This window comes from Xenopus tropicalis, chromosome 2, assembly GCF_000004195.4.
Source record: "Xenopus tropicalis strain Nigerian chromosome 2, UCB_Xtro_10.0, whole genome shotgun sequence".
Lineage (NCBI taxonomy): Eukaryota > Metazoa > Chordata > Amphibia > Anura > Pipidae > Xenopus > Xenopus tropicalis.
In genome coordinates, this window is record NC_030678.2 from 128,073,425 (window position 1) to 128,095,329 (window position 21,905).

General features: G+C 36.6%; 1 protein-coding gene across 2 annotated transcripts in view; it reads left to right on the plus strand.

The window, feature by feature from the left end:
• The window catches only part of pcdh9 (protocadherin 9), a 1,048,626-nt gene that overhangs the window by 15,645 nt on the left and 1,011,076 nt on the right, over nucleotides 1-21,905 (plus strand). The gene's annotated exons all lie outside the window — the stretch shown is intronic.

The following is a 21,905-nucleotide window of genomic DNA, read 5'->3' on the forward strand; positions in this document are numbered from 1 at the left end:
ATCAGGCTATTTAAGGGAATATGAAACGTACATAAAAATGTATACACAGCATATGTTTCACTTGAAATAAATCTCTTTATGATAGACCAAGGAAAATGGAGCCTCATATCTCCACCAAGCCAAAGGTTGATATCTTATGAAAACATAATATGCACTCCTAGATAGTTTCATTTTTTTAGGGCTGCTCTTGGCCTTTCTGCAAGGCAGACCCTATCCTCATATCTCTAGTGCAGAGAGGGAAATTACACATTCTACATTAAAAAAGATGAATTTCCAGGCCTGATTGCATCATTAGAGAAGCAGTCCTGGGTTTTTTTTTTAGTGCCCCACCCTCTTTAAGTAGAACATTTGTTTTGTGTACCTAAACTTATATCAAAGCTACAGTTTTCCTATGTAATGTCATGCATAAAGTACAAAGTTGCAACTAAATTTACTAGAGCGAACATAGGATGCTTGCATTTTGCTGTCGCTGCACACCTCTAGGTAGGATGCTGCAAACACGTAGGTTTCCAGCAACCAACTATAATTACACTTGTGTGAGCCAAACCATATCATAACCTTGATCAGCATTCCTAGTAATGGCAGGCTTGACAGACATCCAAAGTATTGCTGGTGTATCTGTAAGGTTATTAAAGCAATGAATAAGGTGAGTCATACAGCAAAATCTCCTTCTGAGTCACAGAACATGCAGATTCCTCCAGTTCATAAACTTCAATTTTACAGAAACATATATTCGGAACATGGCAGAGTAGGTAATGGTGAGAGTTTATTTGCTATGTGATTTCATTGTCTGGGATACACAATATAGATATAAATAATTCTATTTCTATCAACAATAAATTCTATCTATCTAGATATCTGTCTAGATATATAGACACACACACATATAATCCAAAGTAGACTGCACGCTAAAAGCAAATAATAATACTTGGGTTCCAATGCAGCAGTAAAATGTAACAAGTCCACATGCCAGCACTTACAGGAATTTGCAAAACTACTTGACATAAATAACCATTAAAAATCCAATAGAATTGTTTTGCTAGCAGTATGGATTCATACAGCTTAGTTACTATTCTATTATTACATAGAAAAAACAAATCATTAGAAAATTATATTTATTTTCTTAAAATGGAATCTATTAAAAATGGCCTTCCTGTATTCCTATATTTAGAACATTTCTGTATAACAGGATTCCTGATAATAGATCCTAATTTTAAATTCCAGGGTCTCTTTAAGTCTACAGGCTCAGCATACCATAAATAACTGTACTATAAGAAACTGGATCAACTTAGCAAAGCTTTATAAAATATACCCATTATTTTTACACCGGGGCTATAATTGTGCCTTTGCTTTTTATGTATATTAAGGTTAATTGGGAATTCTATAGAGCCAATGAATATTTCTGCACATTAGTCAAAACATACCAACTTCCTTGAAATTCTATATTTACTTTGTTTCAATACAGCTTTCATTAGCTTTCACACATTAGTAATGACAAATGCATATATAAATATACTCGCTAAAGTATAGGGCAAGTGGGTAGCATGTACATTATCGTTATCTTCATGACATATATTCTATGGCTCTGTTTTGTTTTTGAAGATTAAGCAAGAAATCACATATCCCCATAATTCTATCCCAGGCCTGAAATGCTGATAAAATAGTTAGAATGGAGTACATTAAGCACCTGCATGCTAGAAATACAGCACTTTTTTTTTTTTAGAAAAATAGTTTTTGGAAAATAATATCCATGGGGATAGGTATATAGGGCTAATTATTGGCTGTTGCATTGTAGAGTTTATACTCTGTTCTTTTTGACTTGCAGGTAGAGGAACTTTTAGAAGCAACAGGAGTTTAGGAAACATTTGCCCCAGTGATTTATAAACCTTTTTGTGTATGTGTCAAATTTGTGCTTAAAATCATAGCAGTTTGTGTTTATGTGCTGTGCACAGTGCTGGTGTTAGCCAGTGGAGAGCCCCTTAGTTTTCATGTACTGTAAGTAAAAAGAGATTTAGGAAGAAATCATTGGCACTTTTGTTATACTCGTCACTTTCTGTTCTGCAGTAGGATGGTTTTGGACATACTGTATATACTCGAGTATAAGCCTAGTTTTTCAGCACCCAAAATGTGCTGAAAAAGTCACCCTCGGTTTATACTCGAGTCGGGTGCCATGGGTCCCTCTAGACCAGTGATCCCCAACCAGTGGCTCGTGAGCACCATGTTGCTCACCAACCCTTCTGATATTGCTCCCAGTGGCCTCAAAGCAGGATTCTATTTTTGAATTTCTGACTACAAGACAAGATTTGGAGGCATAAAGACCATGTGTACTGTCAAGCAGAGCCTTCTGTAGTCATCATTGGGCTATCAAATAACCAATTACAGCCCTTATTGGTCATCTCCTAGGAAATGTTTTCATGCTTGTGTTGCTCCCCAACATTTTTTTACATTTAAATATTGCTCACGGGTAAAAAAGGTTGGGGACCCCTGCTCTAGACTAGCACCCTCTCTCCTTTGTGTGCAAATGAGGCCCCCCTGCAACCAGACTCCCCAGTGCCCTGGCCTAGGCTCCCACTAGCAATACTTATTCCCCCTTACATCTCCTCCGGGACTGGGTCTGCTGCCAGTTTGCCAATGTGCAATGAGCGTGGGGTAGTACTCATATTGTTTTTGTTGACCCTCTTCTCCGCTTACAGAGCTAGTATACTGTTTTTCTTTGAAATAAATATTGAAAAACATATACCCCACTGATGCCTCAATTAATGTCATTTTATTGGTATTTATTTTGATTATTGAAACTTAGCAGTAGCGGCTGCATTTCCCACCCTAGGCTTATACTCAAGTCAATAAGTTTTTCCAGTTTTCTTAGGTAAAATTAGGTACCTCGGCTTATATTCAAATCGGCTTATATTCGAGTATATACGGTACCTACTGTAAAAAGCCCCTAGATTTCTTTTGTCTGTAAATCAGAACATATCTGTCATGCTAAGGGCACGATGATTGGTCGTGCCGACTCACTACTAACCTATGGCAGCTGAAACACCGCAATTAGTCACTGTGAGTTTTTTAAAAGTTGCGGCAGCTAATTGCCCCATACATTTTTGCCTAAAAGCAAATGTTTGTCTTTAAGTTTAATGGGGACTAAATCTAAACTCCACTAAACTGCAGTGGAGGACTTACAATCTTTTGATTTATTTAAATAGGTTTTAATTTTTTTTACAGTTTTTTGGTATACATACAATATTTTGGTGTTCTTCCTCAAACTAATATTTTTTTTCCTACTGCAAACAAGTCCCCAATGCTGTGTGCTGGTAATGCATTACAGAATGAATCAGTTAGGGCAGGCCAAATCAGTCAGTGACTTACAGCATTAGGATGTTGTTTCCAATTATATAAAAAACATAGGTTGAGAAACTCAAAATTGTCAAATGTATATAACTTCTATGTCTGTTTAGTGGATTTTTATAGTAGTGATTGTTGCTCTTTTATTAAAATTGCTAATGGAATTCCAAAACTTTTCCCTGTGTGTAATAAGAGGCTCTATGAGGGTAATTTAATAAAAGGCACAAAGTTTGCCCAATAGCAGTAACCCATAGCAACCAATAAGCAGCAGCATTTACTGGTCACTTGATTAAAAGCAAACTTCTTATTGGTTGCTGTGGGTTACTGCTCCTCTCCTGGAAAACTTAGTGCCTATTATTACATATGAGGTAAGTTTGTTAATAAGTTGTACTCACTTTGCTGCCTGCCCTGCATGCAAGCTCCCCCCCCACCCCACAAATACCTCTGGCTGCCAATCCATCTCCTAACTTGTGCATTATGCACAGGTGGCCATATGGAAGGTGCTAAGGACCGGGCTACCTGTGTTGAATGCACCAATATAATACTTTGTGCAGAGTGCAGCCAGAGCCTCACCATAATTGCTTTTTAAATGAGCACTTAGGCGTGCACTTTGGTCCAGGGCCAAATCACCCAGTGTCTTTTATTATATAACCCTGTTTATTTTCTTCAAAGGCAGGAAAACCTTCTCAACATTTGTATCTTTAAATCAAATAGTCTCACCCATAAGAACCATAATACAGGTACATTTAGTTCATGTAGTTTTACATATTAAAGATTTTTTAAGCCAAATATATTGGTTATTGGTTCCTAAACACTTAACCAGCTATATAATGTTTAAAAGTTCAGAAACAAACTAAACTAACCCTATTTTTTTTCCTTTGTATTTGTATTAAAAAACAGGTTCTGTGCCCATTGGTGTTCTCAGCACAAGAAACAATAATATTTCATCTTTTTCTCTTTTTTATATTGGGTCACGCTGGCAATCCAGATTAAGGGTTTACAGCTTGAGACAAGCACTGGTGGTATTTCAGAAACATGCTTTGACTTGTCAGTTTGTATTTATGTATCTAGCCACAGAGGGAATATACAGAATTTAACATTCTTTAGCAATATATTTTTTGATGACAGTTAATTCATAATACTAAACAAGCAAATGTTAACACTTTAAAAGTATTTGCTTATATAGAGTAAAGTGCATGAAATATTTTGCATGTACACATACTCTCCTGTGCTCATCTGTATATCTACATGTGAGTGGGAGCTTCAGGGTCGGACTGAGGGTTGCAGGGCACACCGGGGCTCCCGCCCCAAGGGCCCCCCCCCGCAGGGTCCCCCACTCGACGTCTGTCCCGAGCGCGCATAAATTTAGCGCGTCAGGGGAGGAACATTCGGGCAGGGGGAGCGCTGGGAAGGGTCGGGTCTGGCCCGCGGAGGGCTTCCATTTTGCTTGCTTCAGCAGAAGGAAGTTGAAGTATATTTTTGCTGTGACATTGCATTGCTTTAAATGATACCACCGTGGGGGCCATTTACTAATGGTCTGATTTTTCTCTTTTTTTCAATTCAGATTTTAAAAGTCAGTGAAAAAGGTAGCGATTTTTTTAAAGATTTACTAAGTGGCAAAACTTCTAAAAATCCAAATCTGACAATTCGCCATCTAAACTTGTCGATATCATGTAGAAGTCAATGGCAGATGTCCCTTTCCTGGAGGTTTTTTGAATTTTTTCTGCCACATGTACTTTTCAGTTCATACTTTTTAGTAAATGTCAGATATTAATGGAAATTAGTTTATTTGAATTTTAAAAAAGAAAAAAACATAGAATTGTTAGTGTTTTAGTAAATCTGCCCCTGTGTGAATTTATACCAGCAAATCTCCCCCATGTAATTGTAAGTATGGAGGATACAATGTAGATAATAAAATGCCAAAGTGTATGCTGTTTGATTATAATAATAGTTTTTAAGCCTAGCAAAATGACCTTTAGTGAAAAGTTACATTGGGACTTATAATACTATTATTATATTTTCGTACTGGCGGAATTACTCATTACAAAAAGACACAAATGTTCATCAATGTAAAATGAATACACCAAAACTTGTTGTACTTAGTAAATTGTCAATGTCATGGCAAAGTTTACTTTTTTATCTCTAACATTTGTGGAAAAAAGTTGTGTCTTTTCCAAGATTTTACTATGCTACAAAACTGTGACAATTCCAAATACGAAACTCCATCTAAAACTTGTCGAGATCATGCAGAAGTCAAGTTTTGGGGTACAGCTTCACTGTGTTATGTCCCATGATTGGCAGCCATATGTCTCAAGTCAGAGCTGCCTTGAAACCCCCATTTACCGGGGCCAGAACTAGTGGTAGGCAGAAGAGGCAGCTGCCTAGGGTGCAACCCTGAGGGGGGCCATCAGGCAGGTACCTCTACTGCCTACCCCTGGTCTGCGCTCCCTTGTCCTGCCGCTTATCATTGTGCTCCATTCCCCATCCCCTCCACCACGACATCAATGCACTTGGTCACGTGTATGGGGGTAGCAAGCAGGGATAAGGTGGCTAGCTGGGTGGCCTAGGGTGCCAGGTTGGCTTGGCCCGCCCCTGCCACTTACATTTCCATGCACTTAGGGTTGCCAGCCTTTGCTCAGGTCCTTACTAGGCAGTGACATAAGGAGCAGAGGAAGAAGCAGGAGGGGGTGCATCAGTGTTGTAAAGGTAATGGGGCTGTGGCTGTAGAGGGGGCAGCTGTGACATAGTGAACAAAGTGAGCAAAGAATTGCTGAGGATGCAGGGTTAAAGATGTGGTGCACAGGATAGAGGGGTGGCATGAAGGGGAGATTGGGGAGGATTGAAGGCTGGCCGGTAGCTGAATGACTAAGGATTACAAATATAGTACTTTATTGTAACTTATTCTTACTATTAGCCCGGCATCAATGCTTTACCATTAACAACATCCCCTGACAAGTTGCAAATCCTTGCTTTGAAATCATGTCATTTATTACCTTTAATGCTGAAAATGTTGCTTGTGTTCAGCCAATGTGACTTTTGCTGTATTTTCTGAATAAAGCACACTAGAAACATTATGAATTGATTAAATCTCATCAAATCCAAGTCACCTAATAGCAATAATTAGCAAAAAGAAAAGTACTTTAAGCAGTGCCATCTTTTTAAGCAGCTGCGCTGCTAGCACAAAATGAATACCTCCTGAGCATTTACTGTAGATCAGAGGCAAATTGAAATCTCTTACTAATGCAGCCCTGCACCAGTCACAAGGTTTCTCTTTGTGTCCATCTGGTGGAAAGATTAGTTCACCTTTCACACACAGCAGTTTAATCGGCGAGATGGCAGTGTTAGATCCATAGGGTTTTCTAGCAGTGACAGTTTACTTATGGCGTTCATCCATCATGAATCTGGCTTGGGCATTTTTCACTCTTCCATGAATTGGATGTGAAAATGCCTCTCTGCCCTTGTTTTGCCTAACTAGTGATGCTTGTCAGCAGCTCCCATGCAGCATCACGCTGAAAATGATGGAGGCAGAGAGCTTCTATATTAAGAACAGAACACTGAAGAAAAGCAACATGCACATTTACTGCAGCGCTTGTTGGTCTCCTGTGCTTTATCTGTTTATTCCGAGAGGATTAGAGGTATCTTGTGATTTACATTTTTTTTTCATTTATATTAACAACGGCCCTGTTCAACCTGTGGCCCTGCAGCCATTGTTACATTCCAGCTCCCATCAGGCTCCCGGGAGGGTAAGGTTAACACATCATGTGAAAAAAACAGGGTTATATTTAATAAAAAACAAGGAAGAAGTATTTTTGTACAGAATGGATTTCCTTTCATATTTAAAATATATTAAACATATTATTTACTTAATGTGGCAAACTTCTTCCATTTATAGGCAACCATATATAAACAAACTTGCCACCTAGAAAATAATAACCTCTGGTAGTATGTAAAATAAGAATGACAGCTTGTTAGTCTGGTCTCATTCACAGCAGATGAAATTTTGTGCATTAATAACATAGACTGTTGTGCCTGTGGCAATCAGGTAGGAGACGGGGCAGGCATGCCTAGGGCAGCACAGAATATCAGTTATCTATCTAGCTAGCTATCTAGCTATCTATCATCTATTTCTCTCTCTCTCTATCTGTATATATACATATATATACATATATACAAACAATCCATGATTTGTGGGCATTTTTAGTGGCTTTGGTGGCTTTTTGCACAAAATGTGCTAACCTGAATCCCAGCAGGTCTGACGGTGGGAAAGTTTCAGGGGCTGTGCTGTAACCCTGACTGGGTGTTGAGGGCTAAATATATTAGAGAACTTGAGAAAATGGGGTGGGGGGCTTATGAAAAATTAAACATGGACAGGACATTTTTTTAACACCCTGGCATCATTCTATGACTGGTAGCAATGTATATAAATATCACTTAAACAAGGAGAGCAGTGCAATAGGAAATAGTTTACACTTGCTACTGGTTCATCAGCAGAGGTGTGAGAAAAGAAGATATTTATATTCTCCCTTCCAGTAAAGGCTCCTAAATAATTACTCCAAGTGCCTCGGGAAACAGAAAATATCCCCCTTAGCCCTATCCAAGTGCTGAAGGTAAATGCAGGAGGGCGGTAATAAGTCTGCCGCATCAGGTGGCAGCAGGCCCAGAAGTGCCCCTTAGAGGGAACGACAGATGTCCTTGATGCTCTTTAAACTACCTCATGTGATCTGGGGGTGTGGAATTGTTAGAAATATCACAATATTGGTTGCCTGAATTGTAATTTAAGATTAAACATTTCTTGCACATTACAGTGGCTTTGGATTTAATATGTATGCAAACAAAGATTATCTTTAATTTAGACTTTAATGCTGAATTATAATATATCCTCTAACAAATATTGGCTGATTTTATTTTTTGTGCTACTTAGGATTTCCTTCCTATAATCTATTTTGGACAATAACATCTTAATTTTAATTTGCTTTCTTCAAGAAAAAGACCCAGAGGAGAAAGCATGCCTTAAACCATGCCTGCACGAAACAAACCAGGAAAGTGTTAATGTTATGTGCACATACAGCAGAAAGGAATAAATCAGAGCAAGCAATTCAATTTACTAAAACTATACTGAATATAATCTTAAATGACACTCATGTCTCATGATACACTGTGTAATCCCTTTTGTGCTCGAGGGGCTTGCAAAGCTTTTCTGTTGAAGGCCATTTACACCCCTCTGGCTGTTCAAGGATTAATAAAGTATACAGTTCATAGTCAACAGGCGGAGGCAGCGGATTAATAAAACCCATTCTTTATATATGAACGGCAAGGTCGCAGGTATTATTCAGGTATCCTTCTTTCATGCGGTTAACTTAAATACGTTGTAAAAAGTCTTTTAAAGACAGCTACAAATAAAGAGGCTAGAAACAAAGTACATTGAAAATGCTCCATGTTAAACACTGAGGTCTGGTTTTAATGTTTAAATTTTAAATGAGTGATAAAGACATAGGTGACACATATAAAAGATGTTTATGGGTATCCCATTTGCCTTTCTGTACATGTGCATGGATTGTTCAGAGATTCTTTAGATCATATGGTCAGATTTGCTGGGAGTGAATTTCTAGTGATTGTCTGTGGCAGCATAGCAGGTTGCACTCAGAATGCCCTAAGCTCTTTGTTTCCTACAATGCTTAGCAGGAGATGCAGCAAAGTAACTACTTCTGTCTTTAAAGGGAAAACACACTGATCAAAACAGCAGAGCTCAAATCAGTGACAGGAGAGCAATGTAAGCAGACTGCACACTTGAACCACTGCAAAGTGCTGCCAAAAGAATTTAAAACCTGAACAAAGCCTCAACAGATATCAGTCACAAAAGGTACAGGTATGGGACCCATTATCCAAAAATCCCAAAAAAGTTCCGAATTACGGAAAGGCCATCTCTCATAGACTGTATTTTAATAACATAATTCGCATTTTTAGAACTGATTATCCTTTGCTCTGTAATAATAAGACAGTACCATGTACTTTATCTCAACTAAGATATAATTAATCCTAAAACCACTGGCCCCAAGCATTTTGGATAACAGATCCTATACCTGTAGTCATTTTTGTCTGTATATAGCCTGATAGGCTACTTTGTAGTTACTAAATGTTGTCGGTTCCAGTGCAAACTTGGGCTTATGGATAAGAGTCACTATAGGTATGAAACACTTGAATCTAATGTGATAATGTATTTTTTTTCAGTAAGCTTCTCTGTGCTTGAGGGCTACAGTTTGTGACACCCATTTTGGGAATTTTAGGAAACAGCTGAAGTTTCCGAGTGAAGTTTGGGGACCAATGTTTTTGAAGATAACCATGCTAGTTACATATAATCATTTGTTGATATTAGCTTACAAAACCCTTTCATACAGAACAGTGCCTCTTACATAAAATAAGGAAACATTATGAGGAGACAAACAATGAAATAAAAGACAATGCACTTCTCTTATAGGCAAAAACCGGGAATGCTGCTGAAAATCTTACAGAAGAAATTAAAAAAAGCACAAACATCATTGCTTTCAGAGCCATTATATACTTTTCAGTGTCATATTGAAATACAATAGTTGTGCCCTTGGCTTTATCCATCCTTTACCCATCCACTCTCCCCTCTGGCTGGTAAATCTTTTACTTATCTTACTGTTGCTCCCTATGCACCTACCTGTTATGCCTACCCCTAGTTCTGGTCCTTATATATCTTCATTTTTATAGTGCTTTACAGAGATTTTACATCAGTCCCTTCCCTCAGTGGAGTTTACAATCTAAACTCCCTATCAAATTTATACATTAGGGCAGGGATCCCCAACCTTTCTTACTCGTGAGTCACAGTCAAATGTAAAAAGACTTGGAGATTAACACAAGCACCATAAAAGTTCATGGAGGTGCCAAATAAGGGCTAAGATTGGCTATTATTATTTATTTGCTAGTAAATCATGTTTTTATTCAACCAAAACTTGCAATCAAGTCAGGAATTCAAAAGTAACTACCTGGTTTGGGGGCACTGAGAGCGACGTCCAAGGGGTTGGTGAAAAAGTAGAAAAAGAAAATGTAACACTTCCAGAATGATAGTTCAGGAACCTACTCAACAAATTACTTCTGGGGCTGCTTCCCCCATTTGGAGGAGACATTTATTTTCTCTAGCTGGTAAACATGCCCCAGTGATTTGGCATCAGGTTCAAAATTCTAAGCGAGACATAAGCGAATATGTGCCTTCAGTGGCATGGTACTATAATGGCTGCATTTACCTATTCATTTGTATCTGAAATATAAAAAAAAACCCATAATTTTAACGCTTTTGCTTAAAGTGGAGCTTAAAGTGTAAACATAGTTCCTGATAATAAGATTCTTGTTTAACACAGAATTAGTTAATGATGTGTTTAAAATGCATAAATACAAAATTTTTAAACATTTGATGTAAGATTATCAACAATGCAAATTTCCCAGCTCTTCACACTGAATGTATGAAATTAGATTAGAAACCCGATCATCATCATCCCATGATACAAACATTTGAAAACAACCAACGTTGGTAGAAAGTACCATAATCAAACTGTATATATAGATCTTTAATGCAAATATAGTTAACTACATAAAAATATGCAAATCAGGCTGATAACATTTTAGTCGTTACTGGATAATTCATTGGTTAATCAGCGAAACTCTACATTTTGACTACTAGCAATCACACTTATCTGCATGTATCTGTATGTATTCATACAGGTACACAAGTATTCAAGTGGAAATTCATCCTGTTTATAAAGAAAGGGTTTATATTCCAAGTAGATATAGGTCAGTGATCCCCAACCAGTAGCTCGTGAGCAACATGTTGCTCCCCAACCCCTTGGATTTTGCTCCCAGTGGCCTCAAAGTAGGTGCTCATTTTTTGAATACTTGGCTTGGAGGCAAGTTTTGGATGCATAAAACCTAGTGTAAAGCCAAACAGAGCCTTCTGTATGCTGCCAGTGCACATAGGGGCTACCAAATAGCCAACCATAGCCCTTATATGGCACCTCCAGGTACCTTTTTCATGCTTGTGTTGCTCCCCAACTCTTTTTACATTTGAATGTTGCTCACGGGTAAAAAAGGTTGGGGATCCCTGATATAGGTTCTTAAAATAGCATTAGAATATTAAGCCGGGGTGCCCCATTTTACTTTTGGCAGGACCCTTGTCAAGGGCCTAGTTAACCTATGGGCTAATAAATGGGGCTAAAGGTGGCCATACACGAGGCGATTTCGCTCGTTGTGCGATGAACGATTATATCGACAAACGATCGTATGGCGATCGAGTTCCCATACGATATGCCATCCACGGGCAACGATAATTCGGGAAAGATTTTGTCGCATCATTATCGTAAAATACCTACGATCGTACATCTACGTACGATCGATGTCGTTGCTGGCAATCGTGACATGCGCAGAGAACAATCGTTGAAAGACAAATGTCTGACACTCACACCAACTGGCAGATTTTATCGTTAAATGACCAAAATTTTTAAACCTGGCCGATCGATTTTGGGGACGATAATGTCGGCTCGTTTAGTGGGCCGACGATCGTTCGTACACCACCAACTATACGATAACTTAACGATAGCATCGGATCGTTCGGGAATCGGTCGTTTGTAAGTAAAAAATCGGTCCGTGTATGGCCACCTTAACTCAGTAGTATTGCAATTTTGAGTCCAGAGGCTCCATTCTGCTAGTGATATCTAGAGAGTACAGTGCTGCAGAACAATTAAATTAAAGGAGAAATGGACAGAAGGAATCTTCTGCACACTCGGTTACTTGCAAAGGCATATGCTACTGTCTGTTTAAGTGCAGATAAAGGATGACTTTTTCTAATATATCATTTAAATATTACTTTTACAATCGAAACTGTTCTTCACCACTTGTGTCCAGGGCATATGTAAATAAGGCTCCCATTGTTTTGGGCACCAGAAACATGACATGGTCTGGTCCAACTGTCAGGGCAGTTTCCCAAATTCCAGCCTGTTATAAATTATGTTTGGTGCAGGATCATTCCTATGCTAATCTTATCTGTGTGTTCTTTTGTCAAAATGAGCTATGAGCAACTTGGGGAGATTTATGGCCTTATTTATCAATTTTCAAGTTTGTGAACTCAAGATAGTTTTTCTAATTCAAATAAACTCTAATTTTAAATGCTTGCTTATTTATTAATAAGAAAAACTTGTTCAAATTTTCAAGTTTACAAACTCAAGACTCAAAAAACTTGAATATCTTAAATTGAAAATATGGCTTGACTTTGCCTAGGATAACTCCCATTGTCTTCTATATAAACTCACAAAAACACACACACAAAATTTGATTCGTTTGACGTTTAGCGCTAAAAACTCAAGTCATGAAAAGAAATCAAAACTTGAATGCCGATAAATCTCCCCTAAGTTCCTTTTAATTGCTCAACATGGTTCCATCAACTTTTGCCACAGCCTTATGGTCCACTCTATCCCATAACCAACAAAACATACAGCAAGTATTTGTCTGTAATGTATGGTTGTCTGAGCATGCACTGATCCCCAGAATGATTAATTTGGATGATCATTGTCCAGATCAAACCAATAAATATTGCTCAAAACAGAAAACAGGCCTGCCTTTTGGCAACTTTATTTAAACTGACCAAAAACTGAAAAATACTTTACCTTCTGATAAATGAAGTGACTGATCCTTTGGATCAGTAAAAATTAAACAGTTGGTTGGATATCAGATAACTTTATCTATGTTTGGCCAATATTGGAGGAAATGAGCGATGGTCTCTATAGGAATGGGAAAAAAAATTAAAATACAAGCAGGGTGATAACATGACAAAATGTAGATTTTTATTATGTTTCCATTGGACAATTTAACTGGGCCAATGATAAAAAATGTTAGTGTCACTTTAAGGCTGCCAGACCACTTCAGCTCTTATTATTTATACTTTAAAATTTGGATGAATATACGTAGCTTTTTGGCATCTGGCACTATCAAGGGTGCTTTTCGATTTGCAAAGTAAAAATGTACTATTCCATTATTTCTCTCCAGTTGGTATCATACAGGAGACTCTGGCACTGAATATATAGTATATAAATGTCTGGGAAGATGCCAAAATAAGTCTTATTCAATATAACCCACAACTCTGCCAGCTTTATTCCGCACCAGGTCAATAAACTGCTGCAATGTTTAAAGCTAATACCTGTTAGCAGTGAATAGGGATCACATCAATACTGTTTTAAAGATTTGAGCAATAAAGTATCTGTGTATTATGTGAAACAGAAATATCACAAGTCATGGGGGAGTTCCATGTTTATAGAGCCAAGTGGCTACTCCTTTATAAGTAAATCAATATCCTTTTTGGCTTATAGTATCCCCCTTGTGCAATGCAAGTGGCTCTACTTGGTTCATTAAAACACACAGAAGATAATAATGAGAAATAATATACTTTGGCATTTTTAAGGGGACACTCATCAAAATGTTCCACCTGAAAATGTGTAATGTTTCAAATAGAGTAATTTTGGGAAAAATGAAAGAGCAATTATATAGTTATGTCTCTTTCCTTTCTTTTACAAGTCAGTCGTTTTTCATTATTGCTGCAGTTTCTTAATAACAAAGAAATTAGACTACAGAAGTCCTATATGAAACCTACTGTTAACATCACTGCAGGATTTTGAGCCCTTAACAGGTTTAATTAAATGTAACACTAAAATTTGTGAAACTCATCAAGGCTCATGTATTATACTGTCCGCAAAGGTCAGTCTCCCAGGGAGAATGTTAGAGGCATAATTCTGAGTGATACATATATGAATAGGTTAGTGCTTAAAAAAGATAAAATATGTATATAGGAAAACAAAAAAGCTTATTCTTCACATTATTCTGCTGAAACCATTAATCATACTCTATTAAAATGCATTGTCTACTTTAGATAGATGACTTCTGTTGCAATCCTTAAATTTAAATCCTATACAGGTACATTCATTTCACTACCACAAAAGGACAAATTATAACTATTTCATTAAAACTATTAACATAATAGAATCCCTAAAAGGATTTTTCCTTAAGGAAGTGCTAATCAAAGACCATTATCCAAAACACAGTTATGGGGTATGGGACCTGTTATCCAGAAACCCATTATCCAGAATGACCAACTTCCATAGACTTTATTGCAATCAAATAATAAGATTTTTTTAAATGGTTTCCTTTTTCTCTGTATTAATAAAACAGTAGCTTGTACTTGATACCAACTAAGATATAATTTATCCTTATCGGTGGCAAAATAATCCTATTAGGGTTATTTGATGATTGTTTAAATAGACTTATTACATTACATTACATTAACATTTATTTATAAAGCGCCAACATATTCCGCAGCGCTGTACAATAAGTGGTATCGGGATGCAAATAATGGAAAGACCCCTCATCCTGTACACCCCAGGTCCTGAGCATTCTGGATAAAAGCTCCCATACCTATGAGAGAAATTTAAGGAAGAGAAAATAAGTCCATGGAAGACTTAGGGGCCCATTTATAAAAGTCTGAATTTCGGACATTTAAAAGTACGATAGAAAAAATTCAGATTAAATCTGATAATTTGTGATGTGCGTTAAAAGAGCAAAAATTTCGCATCGTGGTGGTACAAAAATATTATGGGTACGATCTGAAAGTTTTGAAATTTTCATATTCGAACAATAGTAAACGGCGCAAAAAACTTTCTGGCTTCAACCTGGCCAAAGGAAAGTCCGAAGCTTGAATGAACTCCGAAACTTTCATACTCGTTGCTACAAATACGATTTTGTTGCACAAATTGTTGCAAAGTACGAAAAAGTTGTGGAAATTAACGAAAAAATCACAGAAAATATGCACAGTTCTAAAACTTTCAAAATTACACATTTTTCCCATTCGGACCCAATCCTATTCTCCTGATGTTCAGCTTCTAAATTTGTATGAAACTACAAATGAGCAGAGATTCAGCCTTTGGTCTATCATTGATAGAGGTATCACTTTATACTATAGTTTCATAATCTCATGCTATCGTTTAATAGCAGTTTATTAAAATGTGACTAAATGCAGAATATTAGCTAGCATAGGAGGAGAAAGGTTTAGAGCAAAGCAAAAATTCAGTTGAAAAAGTATCAGTTATCAGATATTACATATATTATATGTTAAATGTAGAGCATTTTGTGCCATAATTTGGGAGAGCAGTTTATGACCTGGCACACATGCTAACAGACATTATTAATGTATCTGGAACGCACAAAATGTCATTCATTTCACTAAGGAAATGGCTGTGTGTTCCAGATCCATCAATTAAGCCATGGCCATCTATGTGTATCATGATCTTAAGTGATTTTCTGTGCTCTAGATGGCATCTGTGGGATCAGGAGCAGTTTGACAAATGTAATAGGGCATCTATTCTGCAGACTGAAGTGATTGTCTTTTATCCTCTATAGTATATCTGAACTAAACCAGATTTGGTGCAAAAGAGCCAATTACTTACACAACAAAAAACATGGTCAGAAGTGATTTCTCATATGGTCTGGTGTAACTGCGTAGCTATATGAATGTAGAACGGCAGGAACATGTTCCCTCGGAACTGCATATATCTCCCTGAGAATTATTACTGGAGATGGAGACAGTGTGGGAATAAAGGATGACAGAGACAAATCTTTGTTTTGCTTGAAGTGTTTTAAATGTGAGAATTCATCTACTAGTTTTGTGCTGATACACCAGCAAAGCTCAATAAGATTATCCTAGTTTCATAAATGTCTGCAGAAGTCTTTCTTTAATAAAGCTGCTAATCATATACCCGGAAGAGTAAAGATGAGACAATTGGTTCAGTAATATTCATATTTCATGCAAAACATTGAGAACTGAGAACCTTAACCAATTTATGAAGCATTCTGAAAAGATTAGCAATGCAACATTTGATTCATGATTGATTTGCATGATGATTAATGTGAATTTTATTTGCACAGTCTGTGGACTAGTCAGGGTGGTTCCTCTTCATTCCATTTGATTCCAAATACAAGGCAGAGTAGATTTACTTGTGTAGTAACAAAGAGACTACACTGATTACAGTATGTATAGTTATCTTTCCTATACTATGGATATACCTTATACATTCTTCCCCTTATAATAAAAGTTCTTCTATATAAAGAACAAAGATACTAAACTGTCTAGGCTGCTTTAGGCTTATATGATGCTCATTAAAGAGGTTTATAGTATATTTAAAATCTGTGTAAAAGATTCTGATAACATTTGCTTCTCCAATAAACCTTTGTTCTTAATAAGATCCCAAATATCGGTTTGAAGGAATACAATAGCAGGCACAAGGCTTCAAGACCAACTTCAGCCCTGCCGATTGCTTGGTCCCATCTGTTCTGTAATTATGCACATGTTATTGTATGGCTGTCTGGCCTTAGTGTATCCCTTACTTGTTTCTGCATCAAGGTTTACATGTTGCCCCTTCTTCTCTTCATCCCAATACCCTTCTTTTCACTGCACTCACCCTCCTCACTCAATGCTGTACATTGTATGTTCTCCTAATTCTTTCTCTTAGACCTTCCTTTCCAATGTCGACACATTTCAAACATTTTTATTGGCACTACAACCAATGTGGTTGCCTCCTTCTCCCTCCTATCCTTTCCTGCTCCCTAGTTCCACTTTATTTTGTCCGAATGGACTTTCTTCCAGTTATATGTGCTTCTGCTTTGAGTAAAATGTTTCTATATTGTTAAAACAGAATTTCAGATAATAGAATCATCTCTGGAAAGGGAGAGGTCCTGCAATTTTCATAAGTGGGTTCCAACAAGTCAAATGGTTAATAGTAACAAATAAAATAGAGGGTAAATATGACTGAAAACCCTTTAACATCCCCCCCACAAAACTGCCAATAACAAATCCATTCATGTTGTAGCCACGCAGAATGACTGGAATTGTCTTTTTAAATAACTATACCTAGAGCTTTTGGGTTTTTTGAGTTTACATTTATTAAAATCAGTAGTGTAACTAGATATTACTGGATCCATCAGCAACTTCAAAATAAGGCCTCAAAACATTGGTAAGTTGATCTATTCTATTAAGATATACTGAAAGTGCACACTATTTAGGGCTTCAATGGGCCCTCAATACTCTTGGGCACCCCTGTGACCACAGGGTCTGCTTTGTCTAAAGTTACACCATGAATATCAGTTAGGTTTTATAGATAAGGTGGTGATTTCTCTTGAATCTCATGCTTTTGAACTCAGAAATAGCTAATATTTATTTTTAAAGTAATTCGTCTTTTTTTTTCTTTCCTCTTCATGGTTTAAAATACATTTGCCATCACTCATCCAGTTCCTAACAAGATTACAAGCATAAAAATCTTGGTCAAAACAGGTTCTTTGAATTAGTTTTAGGCATTCCGTACCATGACCCAAATCCCAATCAATCCAAGCACTGGGATGATACATTGCATTATGTTTTATTATCTATTCACCAGACCAGGAATTTATTTAGGCTCTAAATTAAGATGCCACGTCTATAGAATATTTGCAGTAGTATTTTTGCCTATGTTCTATCACTTAAAACACCTGTACATACACACTGCAGTACAAGTATTAATGAGAATAAAATACAGAATGAATAGTTTAAAGCCACAGAAGTTAAGACATAGTATTGTAGATATGATATAAGTAAGAACTGACTATACATTCAGAAAAGGAGAATGGATAAAATGTTTGTATTTCAGGCTATAGAAATATGAGCCTTATATGACAAGATTTTACAGAGAAATTGCTTTAGTAATAAGGCTTGAAATTATTTTAGTTTTATACAACTCAACAAAATTATCTAAGCTTGTGCAAAAAGGTTCTCTGGCTGTGTATAACAGTCATATAGTTTACATTTTATTTTAGTACTTCAGACTTATTTCTGAATAATAACTTAGTATAATCAAGTATAATGATACCTGAAAGCATCCATTTTAATCCAGTACCTTAGCAATGGCAGATTTAGTAAGGTTACCCGCCTGTTTTCCATTGAAAAGGAACAGCTGAGTCTGGTTTGCTTTGTAATGTCAAATATAATGTATTTAACTATGGGAAGTTCTGTTTTCTCAATAGAGTGGCAGTGTGCACGGTCTCTGGCTGGCTTATCTATTCCTCATGGCTTTTAATGCAATGTCCCTAAAATAGAATGCCTTTTGACAAACCATGTGCGATTGCTTTTACTGTACAACTGCACAACTGAGACTCCTTAGAAAAACAGCGATGTTGTGTAGATAATTATCCATTTCTAATTTTACCCACAATGCAGTCTTCAAAATGACAGTTATTACACCTATGGCAGACTTATAATTAAGGGAGCAATCTTTCCCCCGGTAATGTACTTTTTCATACAACCTGTTCTCGGAATCAAACATTCTGTATCTGTTTTCTTTTTATCTTATGCTACTGGTCAGCTCCTATATGTGCATTGTTTGTTAGATGTAGAAGTGCAACAATATCTTATTGCTTTATTATGTAATTTAGAGGAGTAGTAATTGGGTCAAGATGAACACAAATGAGATCACTTTCAGACTCATTAGAAACATTTTTACTACAAACTTTCTCTTTGTCTAGTCTACAGAGGAAGCTGCACAATTGTTGAAAAGTTGATGCCCTGTAAGCAGTACTATGTTTATCATACAGCAGATCCTGTGACCGCCAAGGGATGGGGTGGGGGATGGGGGGGGCTGTCTCTACAATATCCATTCCAACATAGAATGACTGGGAGGAAAAGGTGAATGGGGGTCCTAGCTGCTCTTTTAACATTGCTGTTTGTTTTTAAAGGGGATCTATCATGAAAATGAAAATTTACTACATGTCATTTCACTGAAATAAGAGCTTTATAAATATAATCAATTAATAATTAAATAATCTGTACAGTTTAAGAATGATGTTATTCTTCAGTATCTCACTCTCAGCAACCTGTCAGTCTTCATGGTCTCTTCATGCCGAGGTGGACATGATCTTTTTGGGGGGCTCCCTTTCCAAGCAGATGATTTAGATCTAACTTAAATAACCAACTCAAGCACAAACAAAAGATAACAAAATAACTGGCTCTAGCACACATCTTGCATGTATAGAAACAGGGATTCCATCAGAGCTGGTTATTTTGAAAGAATGAGCTCTAATACATGTTCAAGCCAAAAGGTGCAACCCCCCTTCCCCCCAAAGGATGTATTAGACCTAACTGTCTATCAAAGAAAGATTGCTAAGATGGGCAGAATGAAGAGGAACATTATTATTTTATAAATGGTACAACATTTTTAATTGATTAAATTTAGATTTAATTTCTTATTTCAGTGTAATAAAGCTTCTATTAAATTTTAATTTTTACTTTAGATCCCCTTTAGGTAAACGTCACTACATGAAATAATTTAACAAAAACGAAACATTTATGTAATCCTTTTAAAGATGTAATGTTACATTCAAAGTACTATCTGATTCGTCATCAATTTGTTGCCCGTGTTGGGCTAATAGAATCAGGCAGGTAATGTAGGTTGCAACAAACTCCTGGGATGTCATTATTAATGTTTAGCAAGGTCAATGTGAAGTAGCTGTGTAACTAATCAATACATCTGTCATTGTATTGTTGTATTCTTCACTGGAAATCCAGCCTATAGAATTCCCATAGGAGTGTCCCTGCTGGAGGTATTCACTCACGTGTAACTATGTAGTAGATAAGGTAGGGGGAAAAACAGATGTTCCACCAGTTTAACCTTCATCTTAAATAATTCAAAGAAAATAATAACCCAAATGAAGACATGTTCATTTTTGCATCAAAAAAGGGCACAAAAAAAATCTTTTTTGACTCCTATTACAGCAACTGGACCAAATTCTGAATCAATTTGGTATTATAAGTATTTATTCAACTAGGCATGTATTTTCTGATAATTAAATTATGTAATGTAATATAGATTTCACAATTTAATAATTCTGTACATCTTTATTGGTGAATCATGTGCAAGTTGCTACTAATATGATTTGTATTGGAAAACTAGGAGGATGGGATGCGTTTGTTCCTATACTTTACACTACATAATGATTCTGATGTTATGGAGATTAATTTTAACATATTTGGATAACTGAAAAAATGTAATCCTATGGTGAGATTGATATGATATAACAACAATATCATGATTCTATTCTAGACTGTAAGACTTTTGTCTATGCCCGTGTGATTTCATATAGCTTTTCTACCTGGTTAGGTTTAGGCAGGCAGTGGTGGGGATGATAAGCTCCTTGGACATTATTCTTATTTCTGATATTTATGAAAGTCAATAAAAAGAAGGGGAATGATTAATCATTCCATATGTCAGCTTTGCTAGGCTACATTTTGTTGGCTCCAAAACATATGTTATCTTTTTTGTGTGTAGACCAGCAGAAATTATATCTTATTATTATATATTATTACTTTGCAACTTTTTAACCACCCTCCCCCAGTACTTTCTTTCATCTCTTTCCTCTGACCTCATGCATGCTATCGTTTGTATTTGTGAGTGTGATCCAAATGTAGAGTCAGAGGAGCTTTAAGTCAAACAAGCTCCTAAAGACGTTCTGACTCTGGCAACTAAAAATAAAGTTCTTTCACATGGGGCCTTAGACTTCCATGACAACATCATCTGTTTCATGTTGAACAACAGCAAGGTAACCAGTCACATAACAATCAGCCTCTGCCAGACTAACTGTAAGATCTTTTTTCCAGATATGCTAGCCAACCTATAAGGCCCTTGGCCTGTAAATCATCTCTTAATTTTATGAATGTGCGTATTCAGTATACTTTTCATGTTTAATTTAGTCAATATATTTTATCCTTCATTATTGAACTTATCTATAGGTCAGTGTAAGCATTTTCAGTGGCCTGTGTCATCCTATTCCTTTTTTCACTAAGTGAGACAAGAACATCGGTTTAGTTTTCATGCCAGAATATATTCTGAAGAAAATGAATAACCATAGTCAGAAAAAGCATTTTTTATGTTTTTTTTTTAGTTCTAACAGAGACTGTTGGAGTGACAGATGCTTGTGTAAATGTACCCCCAGGGATCAGCGATTACATTTCTGCAGCAGAACTGCCTATATAAATGAGGCTCTAAAAGCACATGCAGCCCTTCTGTTTTCTTCTAGGAGTGAACTTGACCATTTTGTTTATTATTGTAGTTAATCCAGCCAATTTTCTATTTTGCCCTTAGTTATATCCCATGTTGTATTTTCACAGATAAGAATTATAGGAAAGGTTTAAAATTAATCATCTACAAAGCTGCATATTCTCTTGGGCCAAGAAATATATTAGTAAAACATAAAGCTAGCATTCTGAAGGATTGCATATGGTACTACAAATTAAAGGCTAAATAATAAACCTTGAGTCCATGCATATTGCTAGAATGCAAAACTTGTCATTCATTACATACCATTCAAAGGTAAAGGCTTGCTGAGAGGTATAGTTGAGTAACATCCCAAAACCTTGGTGTATATATTCAAGATAACAACATCTGAATTTGCCCAAAAAATGATGTATTTATTGAAATATAAGTGATCCTGAA